The sequence below is a fragment of the Phlebotomus papatasi genome, chromosome 3 (genome assembly GCF_024763615.1).
Source record: "Phlebotomus papatasi isolate M1 chromosome 3, Ppap_2.1, whole genome shotgun sequence".
Classification (NCBI taxonomy): domain Eukaryota; kingdom Metazoa; phylum Arthropoda; class Insecta; order Diptera; family Psychodidae; genus Phlebotomus; species Phlebotomus papatasi.
In genome coordinates, this window is record NC_077224.1 from 19,483,332 (window position 1) to 19,495,828 (window position 12,497).

Below are 12,497 nucleotides of genomic sequence, written 5' to 3' on the forward strand. Positions count from 1 at the left end.
TCGGTTCAGCGACAGTCGAGATAATTGAGGTTATGTGATATTGAAATTGGTTTTTCGACTGTGGCGCCCCTGGTGTTGGTCCCACAAAGTTCAAATATTCTAGAAAGTTGTAGCATTTGGTGAGATCTTTCGTTTAAGCCCTCATTCATCAAAATCGGTCACATAGAACCGGAGATATGATTTTTTGAATTTCGTGAACTTTGACCCCTCATATCTCCGGTTCTGTTTTAACCACAGCGCGCATACGCACCATTTTGGAAACGTCCTAGACTGGACTACAACATACTAAAATTTCATTAACTTGCACAATGCCGTTTTTGAGAAAAATGTCTTTGAATTTCGATGAATTTTGACGCTATCACAGCGCCACCTGTGGTGACTTTTTGAACTTCCATCTGAAAGTGCTCATCGAGACGAAACCAAAAAGGTAAAATTTAGGTCGATATGTTAATTAGAACCGGAGATAGAGGCCGGTCAATGTTCGAACTTTGACCCCTTATAGCTCGGGTCAGGGGTTATGGATCGACTTAAGGTTTTTTTTGTTTGATAGGTATAATCAACGGCTACAACATACTAAAATTTCAGCCCGATGCACAATGGAATTTTTGAGTTATTTAACTTATAAGATTTAAAAATTTTCTTTTTAATAATAGCGCCCCTAGCGGTGGTTTTATGAACTTGCGATGTTAGAAGGGAAAGTGGCATTTCACGAGAGCTTTCCAAAAAGCCCTCACTTTTTAAATTCTGACAATTAGAACCGGAGTTATAGCCATTTTAAGAAATTTTTTTTGGACCCTTATAGCTCGGGTCTGGGGGGTCAGGGGACCTTAAGTTTGGTATTGATGGAAAGCTCTAAGGCCCAGCTATAACATACTAAAATTTGAGCCCGCTCGATGCCATAGGGGCGGAGCTATTGAGAAAACGAAAAAAGGGGGGTCTTCAAAATGGCGGAAGGAGGGGTGGGGGGTGGGGGGTCAATGCACCAAGTTGCAATTTTCACCCGATATATAACCTTTGCCGAAAACCGCAAGTCGATATCTTTTTTAGTTTAGGAGCTATTAAGCTCCAAAGAGCGGCCGGCCGGCCGGGAACGTAAATTAGCCACATATATATTCGTGATCAGGAAGTGCTGAAACACATTTTGGCCAAATTTGAGGTCGATCAGACGACATGAAATTTTGTTAGGATTATAGTAGGTGAGATTGTTAAGAATCTCACCTAATCTCTGATAGTGACCCAATGATGTCTGCTTCGAAAATTGAAAGACAGTTGGTTGCTGAATGGACACAGGCCCCTACTATTACAAAAACAAGCCCATATTGAGAGAAACTGGTGAGAACGTTTGAGTGACACGCAATATTCCATTGGTAAGCAACACCAATCTGAATAAAATGTTGTGTATTTACTTGACACATTTTAAACAAGTAAAACTACAGCCTTTTATCCAGATTACACTAGTCAAACAATGGAATATTGCGAGCCACTCAAACATTCTGAGCATTTTCTCTTGATTTTTATAACAATAAGAACCTGTGTCCCTTCAGCAACCGATTGTGAATTTTTGGGGCAGACATCATAGAGTCACTATCAGAGATACTTATAATGCTGTTATCGACCCCTGAGTCGATACCCTGGGTCTCCTAGTAGCTTTTTTTAGATGTGGTCGTGCTTTATCATCATATCGCTCCTTGGAAATTACATGGGGTCAACTAATTTTGAGCCATTTTTCAGGAGACAGCATGAAAGATTCAACTTTGTGTAAATAAGTATCTCAATTTAATGACTGAACAAAAACAATTTATTTCTTTTCTATTTGTATGAGCACTAATATAAACATCGAAACTTTTATATTTTTACCTTTTAAAATATGTTTTTTTTTTTTTAATGAGTTAGCTCCTTGTCGTTCTAAATGATGTGAAAATTTTGCTGAAATTAGAATGACAAGGGATCAACTTGCTTGAGTCAGTCCCCTGTTTGACAAAAATTTGAACGATGAATATATTTTGTGCCCCTTTACTTCAAACAAAATTATGCAAGTAATTAAAAAGATTAAAATTTTGAAAAACTTTTCTAATAACGAAATTTAATGACTTATATCATCTGTAAACTTATTAAATTGCCCTTCTAAGTGCATTGTATTCTCAAAATCGCAAAAAAGTGAGTTGATCCCTTGTAATTTTCCAAGGAGCGATATAGTTTGACGATTTTGTGTATATTATGTAGAGATTTCCCACAAACTTAAACTATTGACGACGTAGATTCCTTCCGGCAGTATAGGGTAAATTAATATAATTCAAAACTTGCTCCAAATGGAAATTTTTCGCTACTCCAAATGGAAACGTAACTGTATTCATGATAAATACAGTACTAAATTACTATATTTATATATTTTCTATACCTCAGTTTCATTATTTAGTTAATTTTGCTCCAATTAAAGCGAAAATCCATTCATATTCACAAATTTTAATTTGTTAATTTCTCAGAAAAATTAAAAGTGTACCCTTGCATCATTGAATTCTTCATCAATCGACCATGTTTTCCAATGAAAAACACAATATAAGGTGACTATTGTTTATTCGTTTTGTTTGACATTTATGTCATATTCCTGGCTACTTTTGGTTAAATTAAGTGCTAATCTTTATTGTTAACGGTACGTGAAGTTTTCAAATGAAATAATTACCTATTTCGTGAACAAAAAGGGTTTTTCTGAAGTGTCTGCAAATGCTTCAATTGGAAATACCGGAAATATAATTTTTTTAAAGAGATTTTCTTATTTTTTTAGATGGGAAAGGAGAAAAGACCAGGAATAAGAACAAATCCTGAACTTAAGAGCAACTTAATAAAGTTTTGGAAGCATTTTGTCGCGGTTTCACTTACATACTGTTTGTCTCCAATTAGAAATTTTCCCTTGTCTCCCTTTGGATTAATTTGTTTCCAATAGAAGCATTTTACACTCGCGTATTCTTCTTGTATTTAAGAAGTTTTCAAATTATATTTGAAAAATTTTCAGTAAACAGTAACATTATAGAAGAGTTAAGGAGAAAATTTATGTAATTCTCTTCAGAAAAAGTATGAGCTTAATGAGTTGAATCTTCTGTCAAATTTAAAGCGTCTGGAAATGGTTTTGAATTAGGACATTTACCCTATCTGTTCGATTTCTCACCTTTTAACTTTTTGTAATTTATATTTTTTATCTAAATTATAAATTATCAAAAACAGATTGTTTCTTGTTATTTATCAATACTTTTATATACAAATATTATCCATTAACAAGTTTAGAAACGTACAAACCCACTATTTACCTCTCAAATTACATAAACTCAAAATGTAACCGGTTTACATAAAGTTGGTTGCATGTTTTAAACATTTTAAATTACTTTTTCAAATGAGGCAAAAAACTTTTGACGAATCAAAAATTATAAAGGTTTGAAAAATAATAATTTTTTGTATAATATAAAATATACTTTTATTCTTTCAATTTTCTTTAGTTGTTCTTAGTGTAAAGAGAGGGCACTCAATGGGTCAAGTGGTAGAGCACTCGCTCTATGATGCAAGTGTCCCGGGTTCGAATCCCCTTTAGGTCACCAGGAATTTTTCTGGCGTTAAAGGTGTTCGGATTGCATCCAGTGAGCTTCACTGCACTTGATTCCACGGGCATGGGACTGATAAACTCATCCCGTACAAGAACAAATAATAATGCGTGTCTAGAAATCCCCTTGTGGGAAGGCCTAGTTCCTCCATGGAATATTGTGCCAGAATTATTATTATTATTATTATTATTATTATTATTATTATTATTATTATTATTATTATTATTATTATTATTATTATTATTATTATTATTATATTAAATTATTATTTTTTTAATATATAAATAAGATCTATGAATTACAAGGCATTCATTTGCAAAGACAAAAATTCGAAAAACTATTTTTTATGCCATTTTTTGCACCTGATTTCCCGAACATAAATGAGGCAACAAACTTTTGACACCTACTGTATCTAAAACATATACGAAAATTATTGAAAAAGCTTGGGCCAATTTTGAGAAAAACAGAAAAACATGGTTTTTGGGGACGGATGGAGTGGGAATAAAAGAAAAAAAACGTCTGGAGATGTTGTTTATTTTTTTGGGGGTTATCGAAGACCGGAAGTTGATATCTTTTACCGTTTAAGTTCCAAGACGGCGACAAGTTGAAAAAAAGACAATTATGTAAATGACCTCTCTCTTTAAGTTCGAGCAGTAAAATTGTGGTATAGATTGTATTTCGTTTTGAATTGTTAATTGTTAATAAAAATTTCTTACCGATCAGTAAAGAGTTGCAATTTTCTTGAGAATCACACGTGAAAGAACTTATTTTTCCTTTATACTATTTCTATTGGAAAATACGGTCTTTCAAGGACTATATCGTATCACCTTCAGCGCTATTAAATTATCCATCCCGAGGGAAGAAGGGTGTAAAATTGATTGAAAATTGCACTATGGGGTACTTCTGCACCATTTCTCGAGACTTTGGACAAAAATGAGCGTTTCTCAATGAAGATTTATAGACGACAAGGCTCCCATGAATTGGATTTTCACATCCCATCTACGGAGAAATGTGCAAGAAAACTTGCAAGATGGAATTTTCACAGAAGATCCCGATCACAAATTTTTCCATTGCCATGAACTCATACAAGGATCACCAGACATATCCCTCATTCATTCTTGTTTTTTTTCTTTTCTTAAAACAAAACAAGAAGACAAAAGCTTTGGGTGATTGAGAAAGTGACTCACAGTGCAAGTCTCTCCTTCCAATCTCAAACTCCTTCCCCATTATATTGAAAGTGTATATAAATTCGTTTTATTATTGTCATCTCTCACCCAATTTTCTTGTCTTTAAGGGTATTCGACTGGTCAGACTGTTATTTGGGGGGAATAGAGAGAAAATATATCAAAACTACTTTCTTTGCCAATAACTCTCAAGCAATCATCCTCAATTGCCATCAAAATTGGTGACAATGATGGAAAAGTTTTCCTCACAATAATTCCCATTTTCCTCCCTCTGAGCGAAATAATTGCAAGAGTGAATTCATTCGAATTAATTACAATTACACTTGGTTCCCCTCGATAAAATGGAAGATACAACAGAAATGGGGAAGAGTGAAGAAAATCCCAATTAAAGTGAATCAGAAGGGGTTTTTCCACTTATATTTTAGTATAGAAGAAAAGCGTACGCAGAATTCAATGAGCTTTTGCAGTGAATGTTCCTTTGAAAATCTTTATGAACGAGATTAACTGATGAGTCATGGAAAGAATTACTACACTTAAGAACATTGTGACTTGTATATGGTGGAATGTGATTAATAAACCTTCTTGATTTCACTGGATAAAGAAATTATTGTAAGATGTCATAAATTCAAAAGGGGTCTTAAGAAAGCTATTAAAGCGAATTACGAAGCTATTACACTTTGATAAATGTTAAGTAATGGAAAATTATTCGACATTGAGCATTTTATTACTCAATTTCTTTATTCTTTTGCTGCATATCATTTAATTCAGTTGTACTAAAAAGTAGGTTGATGATGTTGATGATATTTATAACCTGGATTTATTGTATCGACTGTCACAATGATGTTGCAATGGCCTAACAATGATTCCAGAAGAAAATGGTAAAAAACCATTACCATTACAGGGATAATAATTTAGTACATGTATGTACTAAATCAATTGTAAAAAAAATCACCTACTTTTTGCATTAAATTCAGAAAGTCTTTTGCAAGTATGATACCATGTTATTTTTAGACCACGCCTCTTGTAGCATGTGTTATGTCCACGTTGACCCTGACTACTTATCCATCAACCCGAAAGAATCAGTAAATAGTAAAAGAAAGAATTTATGAACAATTACTTGAAAGTCGGCGAACTATAATTTAAAAAAAAAAATCATGGAGGCGTGGCATATTTTTTCATAAGAGGATCGTCCAAACTATTTTCCAAATAAAGATGATAATGTATTTTTTACAGACGAATACTTTTATCGATTTTTGTCTTTAACCATCCTGCATTTCATGATTTCTCATTATTTAGTGCAAAAAATGGGAATACATCTAATTATTTTGTTTTAATAAATGCATGTACTAAAACATCAGAATTTTTGAATATTGATTTGAATGTAACTACTGCATTATAGTGTTTTGCATTGAACAATCTTTGAAAGTAATATAAGTAAAGTTAATATTAGTAAAGTAATAAAAGTAAAGTTACACCTAAAAAGTGTTAAAGTTATGAGAAAAAAAAGTTAATCGCACCCTCTTTTTTTCTCAGTGTATCTACTGACGGCGCTGGCATACATTTTCAATTTAGTGATATTCAATCGACTGAAATTTTATTTCTTACTTCTTCAAACTGAAATAAAATATATTTGTCTCTTTCTGTCAAATGAAAATTGGAATTTCAATTTCATTTTCAATTCCAATTTCAATTTTCATTTGGCAGAAAGGGACAGCTACATCTGATTTTAGTTTGAAAGAGTGAGAGGTAAAATTTCAATTGATTGCATTTCACTCAATTGAAAAGGTGTGCCAGCGCCGTGGTAAATGAATTTCAATGATTTTAAATTAAAATTAATTAAATTGAAAACATATAAAAGCACCATTGTTACACGAAATTGATTATTTTACTTATCAAAAAAAGTGATTTTTTACTGATCAAAATAGAATATTAATTCCGATGGCACGAATTTAGGATCAGGGATTTTTCAATTAATTAAAATTCACATAGCTTTCTTTCTCAAATATTTTACATATGGCTACTTCGCTTTTACGCACTTTTCTTCTTCTTCTTCTTTAGAATATCACAATAATTTCTATTCAATTTTATTTGGTATGTTGTCGCGACGGTTAGATAAGCTACTTTGCTAACTGCATTTGCTTTTTTGTCTATTCGTTGTAAACGCCACACAGCAATGCATCGAATTGAATTAAATTGAATTTGTTGTGATGTGTAAAAGAAGAAGAAAAAGAAGAAGACTGCGAAAGAGCGGAACAAGCATACGAAAAATGTTTGAGAAAGAAAGAGATGTGAATTTGAATTTAATGAAATTTTCCTGATCTAAAATGCGTGCCGAAGCCAGTGTTGCATAAATTGAATTTCAGCTGAGCGAAATTACAGTTTTTTCTGACAATTTGAAAATTTGTACTGACCAAATACGACATTCTTATTGCCTAATGCCTTCGGCACACCTTTTAGCTCGGTAAAATTTCATGAAGTCGAAATTAGCTTCTTTTTCTTTCTCAAAAGATTTACTTAAGTCTATCCCATTCTATCGCTCTCAAAATTGGACTGAATTAAATTTAATTTGGTGTGATGTTCAAAAGAACAAGAAGAAGAGTGCGAAAGAGTAGGATTAACATGCAAAGCTTTTAAGAAGGAGAGAGATTTGAATTTTTCCTGACCGTTTTTATTAACCCTTTAAGGAGGATTGGGTCTCCGGTGGCTCAAAAAATGAAACTTTTCCCACGGCCGTCTAAAGTTGTATTTTGCCCTAAAAACTTAGAAAAATGATTTTTTCTGACCCTCAATTTTTGCTCTTCTCGTCCTTAACCCTCTAACGGGTAAGACCGCCTCCAGGCGGTCTTCACAAAAATCACATTTACATCGACAATAAAGTTTTTATTTATTTAAAAGTGCTATAGTGTCCTCGGTAATAGTCTTATAAACATCTCTTGAAAGTTTGAACTCATTTCGACTCTTCGTTTTGTTGCTATTCCCAGTTTTGTGTGACAGGTCAGAGAAAAAGCAACAAAAAATATTTGTGCAAAAAAAACTCATTTCCAATTTCCATAAAATACAGATTTAAAGTAATCTGACTAAAACAAATTTATTTTTTACTGAAAAATATGTCATTCTACTTTGTATATTTTATTTAAAAAATTTGAAAGAACTAAAAATGTGAATTTTAGAAGCAAAAAGAGTTTCAAAAAATTTTTATATTTTCTCACCTAGCGCCTAAACTGAAAAAGATAATAAAGAATGAATGGTTTTTTTGACTTTATTGGATCATAATTATCCTAGAAAACATTGTTTTAGAACTTTCTTTCGCATATTAAAGAAAACACCGTTAGAGGGTTAAAGGGTTAAACAACTGTCCTGAAATTTTTTCTTCATGAAATATTTTGATGAGTTTGAAAGCATTTAGAGCCTACTTCAGCTAATTGTAGCACAATGCAAATAAAATATTTTATGTTGATAAATATTTAATTTTATGGATAATGCTTTACTACTTTATCATAGTTCAGTGTCTATTTATAATGCATTTAGTAGACACAATGTGGAATATTTGTATTTTAATCCTAATGGTGCTGGCACACCAGATCAGGACTAATTTTATGAAGTCGAAATTCGAATCTCTGTCTTGCTCACACGTTTCGCATATAGTAGAGTTCCTCAAATTTCAACAATATTTTCAAAAACGTAACGGAATAGATGTGAAATGCACTTTCCCTAAATTAAGAAAAATAACTCTAGACGATATATCAATGTAATTTATTGTAAAATAAGTGGAATTTGTTGCCGAAGTTAATATAATGCGATAATATTGAGGAAACATCAGAGAAAAATGGTTCTAATTCAGACTCCACGCAAAACTTTCTGCACATAACCTCAAATTTTACATTTTGAATTCAACCGTCGTCGTTCAAATTTGAGGAGTTCAAAAATGAGGAACTCGACTGTATGTCTATCACATTCTTTCGCACTCTTCTTCTTCTTTTAAACATCATCACAAATTCAATTTAGCTCAGACGAATTTGGAGTGCGAAAGAACGAGATAGATATATGCAAAGCGTATGAGTAGGAAAAGGATGTAAATTTTGATTTCGTGAAATTTTCCTGATCTAAAAGGTGTGTCGAAGCCATAATGCTCTCATTGAGCTGCAGAATCATTAAATTATATATTGAAATAACTTTCAAAGATTGAAAGCTTTTCTAGATGGCATTAAGTTAGTAACATCATCAGCAAAAATTGTTGGTTTTTCGCAAACTAAAGCACATCCCACCCCGATATTGAGCACTCAAAAAGCTGCACGCGACAGAGGTATAACACTGGCGGTGCTTTATAAATTGCCTCCTCAGTAAATAATTCTGGATTATTTTATATTCAATTTAAAATTTTCACCATAATGCTGGTGGGTGGTGGTTTTTCCGGGTGGTTTGAGAGCGGGGCAGGGGGAGTGTGTGTATTTAATAAATTTATGAGTATTTTAAGCGGTGTATGAAACTAAAAGCTTAGCGCTATATACACAGAAACCAAGCCAAAAATATACATCTCGCCGTGCGATATAAACAATCTAAAGCTTACACGAGGGATTTTGCATGGATTTATGCTGTTTTACACAATGTGGCTGGACTTTAAACTTGATGGGTTATCCCTGGACTTTAATGTGAATGTGCTGCACAACAATTTAATAATTTATTTTATTTTTCTTTCGAGAACACCATTCATCAATGAAAATGAGAAGAAATTGTAGTGGTTTCTCTTTTAGTTTTCCCTCAAGCAGTATCTAATTTTCTCTTGGAGTATTTTCTTTGTGATAGTAGGGAGTTGGCCGGGGAGGAAAAGGAGAAGATTGAGGAAAGTCTTATTTAGGAATTGGTTCGTTTTATGTGGGGTATCTATCCCCAAGAACGGAAAACTCATTGAATCCCAATATTTGAAAGTTTAGCTGGGAAAAATCCTTAAGTGTTTCCCTTGCAGATGGACCAATGGAGTCAAAGAGAAGAGGAAAAGTGCAATGGGGTGAGAGTAGTCAGAAGAAGAGGGTTAAAATCAAACTGCGAGGGAGTTTTATTCGCAAAACTGAACTAAAAACTCTGAAACAATGGGAGAAAAACAGTCGATGAGGATAGAATTGCAAGAAGAAGCATCCAATGGGGATGCAATTCCTCCGGATGAATTTTTTGGAGGAGGTTGGGAAAAGCCACAATGGCAGATGGAAGAGTGTTGGAGAACAAGGAAAAAGATTCCATTGAAGTGAAACAGATATAATGGGAATTAAGTTGGATGTTTAGCAACAAACCTCAATGCGGTGTCGGAGCTTTAGAGCTCTTCAGCTGCAACCATTGAAATGGAGAAATGCTCCAAATCTTTCTCTCTTGAACATTACCTTGCAGATACAAATAACCACCTCCCCCTCCTTTCAGAGAGAAGAGGATTAAGAACGAGGACCTCTTCACTAACTTATTATCTTCAAAATGCACATAAAGCTTCCACTCCAGATGCAGCTTATTTAAGCTCAGAATTTTTTCTTTCTTTTTTTTTGTACCTCCCAAGCTCATGGAGGAACAAGAAAAAGATGGACAACCTCTCATCTTGGAGGAGTTACATTGTGTCAGAGTAATTGAAAGTGTAATTGAGGCTAATTAATCAATTTGATTGTCTTGAGACAACAAACACAGGAGAAGGTCCCCATGAAAAACTCCAGAGAAATTGTCCTCAATTAGGACCAAGATGTGTCTCTCAATGTTAATTGAGTTTATTGTTTGGAGGGAAACAAGTGGGACAGAGCTCCAAAAACAACCCTCCATTGTCTTTATTAATTCACAATATATCCAAAGAGCTTTCATGATGGCAACGAGACAAACAAGTAATCGGAAAACTGTGTTGCACCTTCTTGATTTTATTGTTAATCAGACATTTGAAAGCTATTCTAATTAAAAGAAAAACTGTCACTTGAAGCACAATAAATTGAGGAATTGCAGTGAAACTAATTAATTAGAACAGAGAGAAATTTAGATTTATCAAATAAATAGGGGGAAAGAAATACCTATTGGTACTTTAAGAACACGTGTTATTGTAAAAACACCATATTATTCCTTCGTCCATAAATACATTAATATATGATTTATAAATTTGTTCTATTTCGTACATACCTGTACTAAAAGTACTTGTGACAGAAATACAAATTCCTTGATAAAGAACTTTACAATTTTAGTTTGAAAAGAAAACACGCAGTAGCTACTAGTTTGAGATTTATTATTAGAAATTTTAGGGATCTTAGAACATTCATGTACTAAAACAACACTGTTCGGAAACCTAGCCTTAATTTTAAGAGAAAATGTTCAATAAATGTTCATAAACAAATTTTTATGGTTTTTAGAACATGTATGTACTAAAAATACCCGAAATAGAAACTTTACTCTTAGGGTACACAACATTCTAAATTAATCTAAGTAATAAAATTTTCCCACTAACAGGGTATCAGGGTCATATAATAATCACTGTACGATTAGTCATTTTTATACTTTTTAGAACAGACAAGTGCTAAATTTGTATTTGTGAATGAATAGTCTTATAAACGTTTTAATCAGGGAAAAATATTTGATAAAGTACCAATATATATAGATTATTAATTAGCAATTTATTAGGTTAATACTATTATTTAAAAAAAATTAAAATCTTACAGCATGCATGTACAAGAAAAATACTCAAAATAGAAACTTATTCTTGTAGCTGATAAGCATTATAAACTAATTTAGTTAATGCAAAATTTCCGACTAAAAGTGTCATTTAATTTTAACAATATTAATTAAAAATATTAACTTAATATTTTATCATACACAATACAAAAATGTGTAAAATTTTACTACTATAATAGTGCAAAAGCGACCATTTTAGTTGTTTAATTTAAAAATGTTTAAAAAAAATACACATTTTGGTAATTTATTGTTACGTGATTGAAAATTACCACTATTATAAGGTAAAGTTCCCTCAAGTCGACCGGTTCCTCAATTCAACCGGTAGAGTTATTTATTCAATTTATTTATATTTACACTAATATTTGTCGTATGATCTAACATTATTAGGTCAATTATTCCATAAAAAATACGAATCAGTGACAATTTTATAGAAATTCACCATCAAACATTGAAATATTGATCACCGGTCCAGTCTAGGAACCGGTCGACTCAAGGGCACTTTACCTTAGTTGAAAAATTTTCAACAATGTTGTTTTATTTGAAAATGTGTAATATTTTAACACTATAATAGTGTGAAATCGGATAAATTAATTATTAAAATTATTATTGAAATTTTTCAACAATGTTTTGTGATTTAAAACTGTTGAAAAATTGCCACTATTATAAGATGATTATAGTTTTTTTCATTATTGTAGTGTGAAGAAATACACAACTTTATGGTATTTTTGTCATATGTTTAAAAATTAACACTATTATAGTTTGATTATAATTTTTCATACTATTATAATGTTATGTACTCAACCAAAGTTGCTGAATTTTTACACAAAATTTGTGTAAAAATTGTTGATTTTCCATTTAAGGCTTATACTTCAGTCGAGATGCTTTTTATTGCGCAAAAGTCATATAGAACATCAAATATTTATATGCATAATAAGTATATCGTGAATATCCTAGCATCAGATGTAATCATCTCGCATTAAGGAGGATCCCGAGTACAGAAAAAAAACATTACAAATGTCTAAAAACTCTAAAAAGGCAA